Here is a 12,487-nt window from a genome sequence, read left to right as displayed (position 1 = left end):
CATAACAGGGACACACAGCAGTGCCACGTGAAAATTAAGGAGCTACGGCAAGCCTACCACAAAGCCAGAGAAGCAAATGGAAGGTCCGGGGCAGAGCCACAAACTTGCCGCTTCTACGCGGAGCTGCATGCCATTCTAGGGGGTGCAGCCACCACTACCCCAACCGTGTGCTATGACTCTGTCAATGGAGAAACACACAGGGAAGAGGGTTCGGGGAATGAGGAAGATGAGGATGGAGGTAATGTAGGTAGCTCACAGCAGCAAGGAAGCGGAGAAACCGGTTTCCCCAACAGCCAGGATATGTTTGTCACCCTGGACCTGGAACCAGTAACCCCCGAACTCACCCTAGATCCTGAGGGCACACAGGGGACCTCTGGTGAGTGTACCTTTGTAAATATTACACATGGTTTAAAAGCAAGCGTGTTTAATGATTAATGATTAATTTGCCCTGGCAATCGCGGCCAGTACAGCTACAGGAAAAGTCTGTTAACGTGTATGGGGATGGAGCGGAAATCCTCCAGGGACATCTCCAGAAAGCTTTCCTTGATGTACTCCCAAAGCCTTTGCAAAAGGTTTCTGGGGAGGGCTACCTTATCCCGTCCGCCATGGTAGGACACTTTACCACGCCAGGCCAGTAGCACGTAGTCTGGAATCATTGCATAACAAAGCATGGCAGCGTATGGACCTGGTGTTTGCTGGCATGCAAACAACATCCATTCCTTATCTCTCTTTGTTATCCTCAGGAGAGTGATATCATTCACGGTCACCTGGTTGAAATGGGGTGATTTTATTTAGGGGACATTCAGAGGTGCCCGTTCCTGCTCTTCTGAACGGAAATGTTCCCCGCTGTTAGCCACGCGGTGGGGGGGAGGGGTGAAGTGATCATCCCAGAGAATTGTGTGTGTGTGTATGGGGGTGGTTTAGTTGGGTTTGTGCTGCATGTTAACCTGGAAACCGCAGCCCCTCCTTTTACATTGAAAACCCATTTTAAATGGCCAACTCAATTCATCCTTGATATGGGAAATGAGGGCGCTGCTGTTTGAAACCATTCCCACATGTTACCATGGCTGCCTGCAAGCCGAAATCTGTTGCCTGGCACTGCGTGAGTGATCTCTCATACCAAACCGGCAGGCCCTCACTATAAGAGGAAAAATGCGACCTTGTAACGAAAGAGTGTACCCATTGTTCTCTAAAATGTGTCTTTTTTAACCACCTCTCCCTTCTCCTCCACCAGCTGCAAATGTTTCTCCTTCACAGAGGCTAGTGAACATTAGAAAGAGAAAACGGAGGACGCGGGACGATATGTTCACAGAGCTCCAGATGTCCTCCCACGCTGATAGAGCACAGCAGAATGCGTGGAGGCAGTCAATGTCAGACATGAGAAAAGCACAATATGAACGAGAGGAGAGGTGGTGGGCTGAATCGCGGGATGAAAAGAGCAAGTGGCGGGCTGAAGATGATAGGTGGCGTCAGCTTGCAGACAGAAGGCAAGAGTCAATGCTCCGTCTGCTGGAGCATCAAACTGATATGCTCCAGCGTATGGTTGAGCTGCAGGAAAGGCAGCAGGAGCAGAGACCGCCGCTACAGCCCCTGTGTAACCAACAGCCCTTCTCCCCAAGTTCCATAGCCTCCTCACCCAGACGCCCAAGAACACGGTGGGGGGGCCTCCAGCCACCCAGTCACTCCACCCCAGATGATTACCCAAGCATCAGAAGGCTGGCCTTCAATAAGAGTTAAAGTTTTAAAATGCAGTGTGTCCTTTTCCATCCCTCCTCCCCCACCCATCCCACGCTACCTTGGCAATTATCCCCCTACTTGTGTGAGGAATTAATAAAGAATGCATGAATGTGAAATAACAATGACTTTATTGCCTCTGCAAGCGGTGCTCGAAGTGGGGAGGGGAGGGTGGGGTGGTTGGTTTACAGGGAAATAGAGTGAACCGGGTGGGGGGGAGGGGGCGGAGGGTTTATCAAGGAGAAACAAACAGAAGTTTCACACCGTAGCCTGGCCAGTCACAAAACTCGTTTTCAAAGCTTCTCTGATGCGCACCGCGCCCTGCTGTGCTCCTCTAACCGCCCTGGTGTCTGGCTGCGTGTAATCAGCGGCCAGGCGAGTTGCCTCAACCTCCCACCCCGCCATAAATGTCTCCCCCTTACTCTCACAGATATTGTGGAGTGCACAGCAAGCAGCAATAACAATGGGGATATTCTTTTCGCTGAGGTCTGAGCGAGTCAGTAAGCTGCGCCAGCGCGCTTTTAAACATCCAAATGCACATTCCACCACCATTCGGCACTTGCTCAGCCTATAGTTGAACAGGTCCTGACTCCTGTCCAGGCTGCCTGTGTACGGCTTCATGAGCCATGGCATTAAGGGGTAGGCTGGGTCCCCAAGGATCACGATAGTCATTTCAACATCCCCAACGGTTACTTTCTGGTCTGGGAAGAAAGTCCCTTCCTCCAGCTCTCGAAACAGACCAGAGTGCCTGACGACGTGAGCATCATGTACCTTTCCCGGCCATCCCACGTTGATATTGGTGAAACGTCCCTTGTGATCCACCAGGGCTTGCAGCAGCATTGAAAAGTACCCCTTGTGGTTTATGTACTCGGTGGCTTGGTGCTGCGGTGCCAAGATAGGGATATGGGTTCCATCTATGGCCCCACCACAGTTTGGGAATCCCATTTCAGCAAAACCATCCACTATTGCCTGAACGTTGCCCAGAGTCACTACCCTTGATATCACCAGGTCTTTCATTGCCCTGGCAACTTGGATCACAGCAGCCCCCACAGTAGATTTGCCCACTCCAAATTGATTCCCGACTGACCGGTAGCTGCCTGGCGTTGCAAGCTTCCACAGGGCTATCGCCACTCGCTTCTCAACTGTGAGGGCTGCTCTCATCCTGGTATTCTGGCGCTTCAGGGCAGGGGAAAGCAAGTCACAAAGTTTCATGAAAGTGCCCTTACGCATGCGAAAGTTTCGCAGCCACTGGGAATCGTCCCACACCTGCAGCACGATGCGGTCCCACCAGTCTGTGCTTGTTTCCCGTGCCCAGAATCGGCGTTCCACAGCTATTACCTGCCCCAGTAACATCATGATTTCCACATTGCTGGGGCCTGTGCCTTGTGAGAGGTCTATGTCCATGTCAATTTCCTCATCACTCTCTTCGCCGCACTGCAATCGCCTCCTCGGCTGGTCCGGGTTTCGCCTTGGCTTGTCCTGGCTCTGCATATACTCCAGGACAATGCGCGTGGTGTTCATAGTGGTCATAATTGCCGCGGTGATCTGAGCGGGCTCCATGATCCCAGTGCTAGCTATGGCACCTGGTCTGAAAAAAGGCGCGAAACTAGTATCTGACAGACCAGGGGAAGGAGGGCGAGCGGGCCGAGTGACGACATGACGTACAGGTACAGGGAATTAAAATCAAGAAAGGTGGCTGTGCATCAGGGAGAAACACAAACAACTGTCACACAGAATGGTCCCCCCAAAGATTAAACTGAAAACCCTGGGTTTAGCAGGCCGTTGATTTGACGGAGGGAAGGGGAAGCAAATGAATACAGAACAAATCTATTTTTTACATCTTAAGACGACGGCGCAGCATGACCTCGGCATCTTCTGGGTGCTTGGCAGCAAATACTGGGCGCTTGGCAGTTAGTGTACTAAGACCGATAGCCAAATTTTTCCTATTGCACAGGCCTATTGCACGATCTGCTGCTCAGGGAAGACTCTGCTAATGTGCAATGATCCAACTTGTAATAGGACGGTTACCAGTCGTAATACACCATCTACTGCCAAAAGGCAAAAGGCAAGGGACTGGTGCAATGCAGCCCTACGGCTGCCAGCCCCACAGCTGCCAGCACCCAGATCGCCGATGAAGGCTACCAGTCATGCTGCACCGTCTACCGCCAAAAGGCAGTTAGCTGCTGCTGCTGTGTAGCAATGCAGTCCCACGTCTGCCGGCACCCAGAGGACATATGGTGACGGTGAGCTGAGCTGAGCGGGCTCCATGCTTGCTGTGTATATTGTCTGCACAGGTAACCCAGGTAAAAAGGTGCGAATCTATTTTCTGCCGTTGCTCTGATGGAGGGGGAGGGGCCTGACGACATGTACCCAGAACCTCCCGCGACACTGTTTTGCATCATTCGGGCATTGGGATCTGAACCCAGAATTCCAATGAAACAGTTGTCTCAGTTGTCTATTCTGAGAAAAGCAAAGGAGACTGATAGATGCTGCATAAAACACTGGGATCAAAGCTTGCAAAAAAGATCCGTATCCCAAACATGCATAGACATGGGAAGACCTGTGTCAACCTATGGAACGCTTTGCCAGAGGATGTTGTGAAGGCCAAGACTATAACAAAAAAAGGGGTTCAAAAAAGAACTAGATAAGTTCATGGAGGATAGATCCATCAACGGCTACTAGCCAGGATGGGCGATGGAATGGATCACTTGATGATTGCCTGTTCTGTTCATTCCCTCTGAAGCACCTAGCATTGGCCACTGTCGGAAGACAGGATACTGGGCTAGATGGACCTATGGTCTGACCCAGTATGGCCATTCTTATGTCCTTATCTTCTTATGACCTTGAAAGAGAATCATAGAATATCAGGGTTGGAAGGGACCTCAAGAGGTCATCTAGTCCAACCCCCTGCTCAAAGCAAGACCAATTCCCAACTAAATCATCCCAGCCAGGGCTTTGTCAAGCCGGGCCTTTAAAATCTCCAAGGAAGGAGACTCCACCACCTCCCTAGGTAACGCATTCCAGTGTTTCACCACCCTCCTAGTGAAATAGTTTTTCCTAATATCCAACCTGGACCTCCCCCACTGCAACTTGAGACCATTGCTCCTTGTTCTGTCATCTGCCACCACTGAGAACAGCCGAGCTCCATCCTCTTTGGAACCCCCCCTTCAGGTAGTTGAAGGCTGCTATCAAATCCCCCCTCATTCTTCTCTTCTGGAGACTAAACAATCCCAGTTCCCTCAGCCTCTCCTCATAAGTCATGTGCTCCAGACCCCTAATCATTTTTGTTGCCCTCTTTTGGACTCTTTCCAATTTTTCCACATCCTTCTTGTAGTGTGCGGCCCAAAACTGGACACAGTATTCCAGATGAGGCCTCACCAATGTCGAATAAAGGGGAACGATCACGTTCCTCGATCTGCTGGCAATGCCCCTACTTATACAGCCCAAAACCCTTTGTTTCCTATTTTTAACCAGTTACTGATTCATGAGAGGACCTTCCCTCTTATCTCATGACTGCTTATTTTGCGAAGAGCCTTTGGTGAGGGACTGTGTCAAAGACTTTCTGAGAGTCCAAGTAAACTATATCCACTGGATCACTCTTGTCCACATGCTTGTTGACACCCTCAATGAATTAGATTGGTGAGGCATGATTTCCCTTTCCCACCAGTTTTTCTGGTTCTAAATTTAGGCTTACCAGCGTGTACTTGCAAGAATCACCTCTGGAACTTTTTTTAAAAAAATCAGTATTATGGTAGATTCCCTCCAGTCATCTGGTACAGAGTGAAAGGGTACATACCACAATGAATAGTTCTGTAATTTTTTATTTGAGTTCCTTCAGAACTCATCTGATCCTGGTGACTTATTACTGTTTAATTTAACACCTCAGTCTGGGGCAGTTCCTTAGATCTGTCACCTAAAAAGAATGGCTTGGGTGTGGAGTTCTCCCCAACATCCGCTGCACTGTAGCCCATCTCCCCCTATTCCTTCCACGCCTCTGCACCCTAATCATCTCCTCCAAGGAAGCATTCACATTTTATTTTCTGAAATAACCTGAACACCTTCTGAATTTTCTGCTGTACTCAAATTACATTTCTCCAACATAAAAAGCCCCTTTGGACAGAGGCAACAGGCCAACAACTCATTTCCAGATTTCTGCCTAGAATGGTTTCTCAACTTACAATGTCTGGGTGTTGTTCTGGTTTAATGGCCACAGCACATTCCTTGAGCCATGCAGGTCACAGCAAAGCCTGGTGGCTAGTAACCCTCTTGGGTACTCTGCACATGTGCAGTATAATCCATTCAGTGCATGAGGAGAAAGCTCTAGCTGGTCTGGAGAGCTTAACTCTTTATTGAATAGAACATTTTAAATGTTGCTCCGCCTAAGACAGAGGTCCCCAAACTAGGGGGGCACGGAGGAATGTTTGGGGGGTGCGGCAGGCCTGGGCCAGCCCCCACAGGGAATGGGGAGGAGCACCACTCAAACCGACATCATCCCCAGCTCTACCTCCGATCCCAGTTGCAGCCCCATCTCCTGGCCCCATTCCCAGCCTCAGTGCGGCTCCACACCCAGCCTTGGGTCCGGCTGCTGGCCACCTCCATGGCCTGGCGGCAACTCCACTCCCACCTCTGCCCCCAGTCTTGGCTCATGGCCATGGTCCATTTTCAGTCCCAGCCCCGGTCCTGGCCCCAGACCCACCCTCAGCTGTGGCTCCAGCCTGAGCCCTCTTATCTCTGTCCACATGTTTGACATCCTCAGGAACCACAGCCCCCCTCCAAGCTCGGGGGAGGGCCGGGGAGAGGGAAGCAGACAGGGGTAAGGGGGGGGGCACAACCGTCAAAAGTTTGGGGCCACTGTCCTAAGAGGTAATGGGTGTCAGGCACATGGGAGGATAAATGCTAGTGAGATCCTTTGAGGTCCGATCAGAGCAATGACTTGATTCCCCAAGTGTGCACAAAAATTTGTTGGAAAATCCATCAATTGTAAGAAAAACGGTTTGGGGGGGACTATATCTTAGGAACTCCTTTGTCAAATGACCCCTAATTTGATCATTAACCCTATCCCTTGCTCCTATGAGGCACAGCAACTTACAAGGCAATCCAAGTATCTGTGCAGATTTGAGAGCACTAAGAAATGTCATCCTTAAAACAGAAAGGGCTTCTCAATTTTAACTATAGTGGTGCTGGTGCTCCTGCACAATTTGCCAGCTCTCTGCTGGCCTCAGGTTTCTCTCTTGCACAGCTTGTCTGCACTGAGGGCAGGAGACATCTGTATGCGATCTCTCTCAACACGGGGAGATGCAGGCTAGACAGAAACTGGGCCCACAGTCTAGAATGACAGGTTCTGATGTCGCAGGAAGCTTCACTCTGGAGACTTTTCCTAGGCTTCCTTGAGGCCCTGGCTCCCTCTGGAGAGTGGAAAAGGGTAAGTCTCACTTTCCTGAGCTCAGAGATATACCCCCACCTGCACGGCAACTGCGAGTTTCCCTTCCTGAAACTGATTCATGCTGTTTGCTGAGATGTTAGGAACCCATTCAGAGAGTCACAGCCCTGGAGTGTTTTGTGAAAACATAGCATTGCCGACCTCCATGCGTCAGCCCCCTCAAAATAATGAAATTAACCCCCACATCGTTTTTTTTTTTAAATTATATCATGTTTTTGGTCTCTTTAGATGTCTGCCCCCCCCATCCTCAGTTTGTGTGAGACAATTAGCTCCCCCCTCACCCACATCTACGGAGTGAATTGATGTTTGCCACCCTGCACAAGCTCCCACCCCCTCATCTGCCCGGCCCCCAGTCCAGCAATTAATCCGCCCCCAACCCTCAAATCAGTCCATTCCCCCACAGCCTCCGCATCAGTTCTGCCCCCCAGATCTGACTGACCCTTCAATCCTACCTAGCACCCACATCAATCCCCCATCACATCTCCCCCTCCCCCTACCCCCATATCAATCCCCCACCACATCTGCCCCTCCCCCAGCCCCCACATCAGTTCCACCCTCATATCCGCCCTCCAGCCTCACCTCTGCTCCTCCGGCAGCTCCTGGGGCTCTTCATGTCCCTCTCCCAGGCCTGGGGGCTGCCATGGGGTCCCCTCTCTCCCCTTCCAGGCCGGGTGGTGCGGGGAGAAGCAGAGGAGATGAGCTGGCTACTACTCACAGGAGGGAGGAGAAGAGGGAGGAGACAGTGCTGAGCTCGTTACCCTCGCGTGGGATCAGAGAATCCGCTTCCCATCACGATTTGCTACTTTGCTGTTACTGAGCAGGCTGGAGGGACCGGAACATGCTCAGCCACGTCTGCTGAAGCCGCTGCCCTCACTTGCATCCTAATCAGCTCACTGCAATCAAAGTGGGCAAGTCGGAGGTGAGGGGGGGGTGGAATTTGTGCAGGAGCCAGATAGAAGTGCCAGGCATCCGGTTTTCCACCGGAACTCATGGTCGAAAAGGGACCCTGGCGGCTCTGGTCAGCATGGGGGCCCGGGTCTAAGGCAGGCTCCCTACCTGCCCTGGCTGCACACTGCTCCCAGAAGCGGCCGCCAGGTCCCTGCAGCCCCTAGGCGCTGGACAGCTAGGGACTGGGACTCGGGAGGTTCCATGCGCTTCCCCTGCCCCGAGTACTGGCTCCACAGCTCCTGTTTGCCGGGAACCCCAACGAATAGGAGCTGCGGGGGGCAGTGCCTGTGGGCGCGAAGACACTGCACACTGCCGCCTGGCTGCACATGCGCCTAGAGCCTGCAGGGACCTGGTGGCGGCTTCCTTGGAGCCACAGTAAGCACCGCTGGGACCCTGCACACACATCCCTGCACTCAACCCCCTGGCCCTGTCTGGAGCCCCCTCCTTCATCCCAACCCTTCTTCCCTGGCCCCACCCCAGCCGGAGCCCTCAGCACCCCAACCCCCTGGGTCAGCCCAGAGCTGCCTCCTGAAGCCCAAACCCCTCACCCCCAGCTTCACTCCCAGCTGGAGCCCTCACCCCCCAACACACACACTAATCCCCAGCCCAGCCCAGAGTCCCCTCCCACACCCCAAACCACTCATTCCCAGCCACACCCCAGAGCCTACACCCCCAGCCAGAGCCCTCACCCCCCTGGCACCCCAACCCCCTGGGTTAGCCCAGACCCTCTCCTGCACCCCAAACACCTCATCCCTGGCCCCGCTACCAGCTGGAGTCCTCACCCCATGACACATCCTAACCTTAGGGTGACCAAATGTCCCGATTTTATAGGGACAGTCCAGATTTTTGGGTCTTTTTCTTATATAGGCTCCTATTAGCCCCATCCTGATTTTTCACACTTGCTGTCTGGTCACCCTACCTAACCTCCTGCCCCAACCCAGAGTCACCTCCTGCACCCCAAACCCCTCATCCCTGGGCCCATCCCAGAGCCTGCACCCCCAACCCAGAGGCCATACCCCCTTCTGCACCCCAACCTCCTGCCCCAGCCCAGTGAAAGTGAAGAGCGAGTGATGGAGGGAGGGGGGGGTGGAGTAAGTGGGGAAGGGGTGGGGCCTTGGAGAAGGAGTGGGGTAGGGGTGTTTGGTTTTGTGTGATTAGAAAGTGGGCAAAGTGTGTCCAGAGAAGGGTAAAACAGGGGAAGGAGATGGACAGATGAACAAAATTGGGAACAGGGTGCAGGAGCTGGGGTTCAGAAAAGGGATGATGCACTGCCAGACAGTGGGAGAGGGGGAAACCCCAGGACAGGGAGGGGCAGATGGGATAAAAGTTACCACAAATGGGGTGAGCCATCTGCTGTGGTTACCAAAATAGGGTGTGGGTGGCTTTGTATTCCTGGTTTGTCCATCCCAGCACCCCCACCTCTTTTATATATATATAGAGAGAGAGAGAGAGAGAGAGACACAGACAGACAGACACCTATCTCATAGAGCTGGAAGGGATCTTGAAAGGTCCTTGTGTCCAGCCCTCTGCCTTCACTAATAGGACCAAGTACTGATTTTTGCCCTAGAACCCTAAGTGGCTCCCTGAAGGATTGAACTTACAACCCTGGGTTTAGCAAGCCAATGCTCAAACCACTGAGCTCTCCCTCCCCCTATCACTGAGCTCTTCTCTATCTGCAATGATGGACTGAGCTCCCAACGGAGACTTGATTCAGGGAGATATGTTACACGGAGACACACACACTGCCATAAAACAAACGGATACTTTTTGTGTGTGTTTCTGATGCTGCAAAGAATTCCTGCGTTGTTTCCATAGGTATCAAACTTCTGCACAGGGCCTCACAGCAGTTCACCAAATGGCCTTATCTGCTGTCCTAGATTGCCTGTTTTGGACTCCCTTTCCTGTCATCCACTGGAAATGCAGTTTCACTCCTTTTAATTTATTTTAAATATACAATTTTTAATATGATGTTTGCTACCGTACAAAGAAGAGGGCAATGTGATAGCTACCCTCAGGCTAAGTCCAGCTGGGAATTGTCTGTTCATGTATCCATCTATCTGTAATATATGTTTTTCTCTCCATCCTGTGTCTATAACATGGCTAGGTATTATAGCCAGTCCAAATCCTTACAGGGTCTATTTCTGTAGAACATAGAGGCTCTCCCTCTATGTTTTATGGGCTAGATTCTGCTCTCCTACATCAGTGCAAATCTGGAATAAGGAGGAGAAACTTGAGATATGGATTTATTTCAGATTTACAGCATTGTAAATGAGAGCAAAACTTGATCCTGTCTAGTATGTAAATCTCCTCAGCAGTGATGAACAGCATGCTGTCTACAAAATTATCTAGCAGAGAGAGCAGTGTATGTGGGGTAAGAACTTTTGGGTTTGATTCCTGGTTCTGCTACTGTGTATGGAGAGCAAGTTGCTTACCTCAGTTTCCCCATCTTTAAAACACCCTGACCACTGGACCATAAGATGTTTTTGACTGTACGATTTGTGCTTGTTCTGTGACCCAATTAATGGTTAATTATTTAAATGAAGTGAAATGGCTTCTAAAAGAGCTATTGAGTGACACCCCTGTGAGAGTATTCTATAGCTCAGTGGTCAGTGCACACCTAAGACCTGGGAGCTCCTGTTAAATCCTTTCTCTGTGTCAGTTGGACGCCAGATTCTCAGGTGGGGTAAATTAGCCTGAAGTCAATGAAGCTTTGCTGATTTAAACCAGCTGAAAGTCTGGCCCAAAATTACCATTTAAGATCATTTTGTTAGATACAGTACACAGTTACAGCTGTGTAACAACAACTAGCTATTTACTGCATAATTTGCTTTCCCAGTCCTTGATATGCCTTAGTAGCCAGAGGCCATGTCCTAATAATTTAAATAGGAAGTCACAGAAAACAAAGTCACAGCCCTGGAGTGGGTATGTGAGTGTCTGAAACTTTTTCACCCTTGAGCTCCCATCATTTAGGCCTTGTCTATGCTGGAGATAGGGTGTGTTTTTTACAATGTGTAGCCCAAGGTCCAGTGTGCTTCAACAGAAGCCCTGGGAATTACAGTTTGTGGACTACAGACTGCAGCATGTTGGGAGAACTCCCTGGTTCCTGCCAGGATGTACCCGCAACCCTACCCTCTTCCCCCCACCTCCCAGCAGGAGGTGTCAGCACTGACTGAACTGGGAGCAGAGAGGAGGCTGATGGACTGTAATCCTGTTCTATGTTCTTTACAGAATAAAGTCTTGTTCTGGTCTGAGGTGAACACATACTGACACACAGTGACACTGTGTGCAGAGCACACAGAGGAGCCTCAGGCTCAGTTTCCCAAAGTTGTGTAAAAGGTTGCAACACAGGCTTCCCCTATCTTGAACAACCTCCTCCTACTGGGCCACTGAACAGGACGGGGAGCTACATTGGGTGTTGTAGCCAGGAAAATCCTGCTACTAAGAGTGAAGCTATTGGGGGGAAATCTTGGGGAGGAACACAGTAATGCCATACCTCCCTGCACAGCACCAAATCCGTGGGGTTCCTGTGTTCAGTGGTGGTGCAGATTGCAGGGTAGACATAGAGCACTGGATAAAAGATATACAGTATCTGCTAGCAGCCACTGACATTCCTGAGCCTTTGAAGTTCCCCACTCTTGTCAGATACATGGTGGGGGAGGAGGGGAGTGTAAATTAGTTCTTAACCTGCCACCTCAGGAGCAGTTTCCAACCCGAGCTATTGAAGAGCTTAGAGCAGAGTACAGTGACTGCCATTTATCGCTGGACCCCATGGCAGACTTTTATGAGAGATGTCAATGCTCTAGAGCAGGGGTGGGCAAACTGTTTGGCTCGAGGGCCACATCTGGGAATAGAAATTGTATGGCGGGCCATGAAGGCTGACACAATTGGGGTTGGGGTGTTGGAGGGGGTGAGGGCTCTGGTTGGAGGTGCGGGCTCTGGGGTGGGGCCAGAGATGAGGATTTCAAGGTGTGGGAGGGGGCTACAGGCTAGGGTGGGGGGGTGAGGGCTCCGGCTGGGGGTGCAGACTCTGGGGTGGGGCTGAGGATGAGGGGTTTGGGGTGCAGGAGGGTGCTCTGGGTGGGAGGGGTATCAGGGCTGGGGTAGGGGGTTGGGACATGGGGAGAGGCTCAGGGGTGCAGGCTCCGGGCGGTGCTTACCTCAAGCAGCTCCCGGAAGCAGCAGCATGTCCCTTCTCCAGCTCCGACACGGAGGCACAGCCAGGTGGCTCTGCATGCTGCCCCATCTGCAGGCACCACCCCTGCAGCTATGGGGGCAGTGCTTGGGAAGGGGGCAGCTTGCAGAGTGGAGCACCCTCGCTGCCCCTACACATGAGGGAGGGCGCCATGCCACTGCTTCCAGGAGCCG

The 12,487-nt window shown here is 51.7% G+C and overlaps 1 protein-coding gene across 2 annotated transcripts in view; it reads right to left on the bottom strand.

Moving 5' to 3' along the window:
- Positions 1 to 8,299, bottom strand: part of LOC128840667 (E3 ubiquitin-protein ligase TRIM68-like) — a 35,414-nt gene extending 27,115 nt beyond the window's left edge. The window contains exon 1 of one of the 2 annotated variants that reach the window (XM_054034948.1): positions 7,754 to 8,299. The gene's annotated coding sequence lies outside the window, so the exon portion shown is untranslated. The remainder of the gene's footprint in view (positions 1 to 7,753) is intronic. The other variant, XM_054034949.1, reaches the window with a different exon arrangement.
- Positions 8,300 to 12,487: the final 4,188 nt, after the last annotated feature.

This window comes from Malaclemys terrapin, chromosome 7 (genome assembly GCF_027887155.1).
Source record: "Malaclemys terrapin pileata isolate rMalTer1 chromosome 7, rMalTer1.hap1, whole genome shotgun sequence".
Classification (NCBI taxonomy): domain Eukaryota; kingdom Metazoa; phylum Chordata; order Testudines; family Emydidae; genus Malaclemys; species Malaclemys terrapin.
The sequence above is the reverse complement of the archived record's forward strand: the minus strand, read 5'-3'. Positions and strand labels throughout refer to the sequence as shown.